The sequence below is a fragment of the Scylla paramamosain genome, chromosome 2 (genome assembly GCF_035594125.1).
Source record: "Scylla paramamosain isolate STU-SP2022 chromosome 2, ASM3559412v1, whole genome shotgun sequence".
NCBI lineage: Eukaryota > Metazoa > Arthropoda > Malacostraca > Decapoda > Portunidae > Scylla > Scylla paramamosain.
In genome coordinates this window covers 22,042,303-22,045,000 of record NC_087152.1, presented here as the reverse complement: position 1 = coordinate 22,045,000, position 2,698 = coordinate 22,042,303, and the positions used below count along the sequence as shown (strand labels likewise).

The 2,698-nt window shown below is 34.4% G+C and overlaps 1 protein-coding gene across 1 annotated transcript in view; it reads left to right on the top strand.

The window, feature by feature from the left end:
- LOC135107068 (uncharacterized) overlaps window positions 1–1,334 on the top strand; it is a 6,557-nt gene extending 5,223 nt beyond the window's left edge. Inside the window, exon 5 of the mRNA XM_064016684.1 lies at window positions 1–1,334. This exon is cut by the window's left edge and continues 434 nt beyond it. The gene's annotated coding sequence lies outside the window, so the exon portion shown is untranslated.
- Window positions 1,335–2,698: the final 1,364 nt, after the last annotated feature.

The window sequence follows — 2,698 nt, the reverse complement described above, 5'->3', positions numbered from 1 at the left end:
CGATATACATTTTGATCTATGTTGTGAACTATTATGATACTGAAGTAAAAGAGTTACTTTAAACGATCTAGTGGTTGTTTGCTGCGAGGCCTGAGAGAGACAGTGCTACCTTATTATTTCTTCGTGTTCTAAGTCATAAAGATGAATTAGTATCTCTTTGGATAGGCTGATTGAAATATATTAAAAAAGAACACATGTACAATAAATGCATCGAAGCTTAAATTATATATATATATATATATATATATATATATATATATATATATATATATATATATATATATATATATATATATATATATATATATATATATATATATATATATATATATATATATATATATATAAACACTGAATTGCGATTGAACGAGCACGATAGAGATGGTGATGAGTGGCTGGCGGTGAAAGAGAGGCCGTTGACTGTCTCGCGTCTGGAAAGAATCTTGCAGGTTGTGCATTTTTCATTTCTTGTAGCTCTCTCTCTCTCTCTCTCTCTCTCTCTCTCTCTCTCTCTCTCTCTCTCTCTCTCTCTCTCTCTCTCTCTCTCACTCCTACATTCAGGTAACATTTCGATTATTACACAACTGGAGTGTTCTTAGTCATTTATATTCAGATTGAATAACTATTCACACTTAGGCAGCGGTACTACCCAGCCAGGGAATCAAGGCAAAACTAACCAGGTAGTTCATTAATTAGAAGTGCGTTCGAGCGGTCGCATGAAGCACTTGATAAACTTCATATTCTTGTACCCTCCATTCACACTTTGTAGATTTTTTTTTGTGTGAAATTTTTTTTTAAATTAGTACACTGAAAAGAGACACTACAGTGTTCTTGAAGAGATAAGAAGGGCATTAAGTCATAGACATTTTATGAATCATTGAAGAAAACTTGATACTTTCAGAATCATTTGTCAATAGTCAGTTACATGCTTCGCTTTGCTACTACGCTAGTTTCCTTTTTCGCTACGTTCCTTCCAGCTTTCAGTCCTTTTTTTGGTTACGAGAGAGGAAGGATGTGGTCTCGCTGCACTGTTCTTTTTTTTTTCTTTTTTCTTTTTTTGACAGCTTTTCATAATTTCCCGTCTGCTCTGGGCATGCGTTCTGTAGAGGTATTGTGTATTCTATGTATACATCTTAAGTTGTGAAATGTGTAGTGAGGTTTTTTTTCTTTTTTTTTTCATTTCTAGGTAATTAAAAAGGCATAGTTAACCTGGATTGGCACGTAGGTAATTAGGTATATACGCCGTCTTCGTTTTTATGCTAGCACCTGTTCATGTGTTTACCTGCTTGTCTGATTAGTCTCTTGTATGGAGAAATAAAGTTCTGGTTTATTTATCTTAAATTTACTATCCCTCTAAATCCTACCCTTCCCTCGTCCTTGGGGGTCCCTTCGTAACTATGATGCTCCCCATTCCCTCTATAAAGGTAGTTGGTAATCTCTCTTCCAGTAGTTCTATTTTCTCACACTATAGGTTTCCTTCCCTTTCTTACAGCCGTTTTTATTTATTATTTATTTTATTTATTTATTTATTTTTATTTATTTATTTATTTATTTTATTTTATTTATTTTTTTATTAATGCAGGTAACTGCACAACCTCATCGTTCATGTGTGCGTGCTCGTGCATAGTGCTTGGTCTGGTTTTCCTGTTGCCTCTCCTAAAGCACATGGAGTTGTGATTATGCTTAGGGAAAGGTAGCCTACTTACTGGATCAACAACGGTCAACCATTTCATCGGTTTATTACAGATCCGGGTCTTGGTTTGGGCTCGGATTATTACTATTATTATTTTTTATTTATTTATTTATTTATTTTTGTCAACGTTGATTGGTCAGGGATTCTAATGTCATTCCCATTAGTAATTCAAAGTACTTTGATGATACTATCATCATCATCATTGTCATCACCATCATCATTGTCATCATCATCATTGTCATCACCATCATCATTGCCATCGTCACCATTGTCATCATCATTATCATTAGTTGTTATTATTATTATTATTATTATTATTATTATTATTATTATTATTATCATTATTATCATTATCATCATCATCATTCTTGCTGATATTACTATTGTTATTGTTGTTATTGCTATTGTTGTTTTTGTTAGAAGTAGTGGTGGCAATAGTATTAATAGTAGTGGTAGTAACATCACCGCCACCGTCATCATCATCATTATTGTTGTTGTTGTTGTTGTTATCATCATCATCATCATCATCATTATCATCATTAGTACTGGTAGTAATAGTATATTTATGTCCTTCCATCTATTTCTATTTACATATCTGTCTGTCTGTCTGTCTGTCTGTCTTATTTAATTACTTAACAGGCTTTTTTTTTTTTTTATGTAGGAAGGATACTGGCCAAGGGCAACAAAAATCTAATAAAAAAATGCCCACTGAAATGCCAGTCCCATAAAAGGGTCAAAGCAGTGGTCAAAAATTGGTGGATAAGTGTCTTGAAACCTCCCTCTTGAAGGAATCCAAGTCATAGGAAGGTGGAAATACAGAAGAAGGCAGGGAGTTCCAGAGTTTGCCAGAGAAAGGGATGAATGATTGAGAATACTGGTTAACTCTTGCATTAGAGAGGTGGACAGAATAGGGGTGAGAGAAAGAAGAAAGTCTTGTGCAGCGAGGCCGCGGAAGGAGGGGAGGCATGCAGTTAGCAAGATCAGAAGAGCAGTTAGCATGAAAAT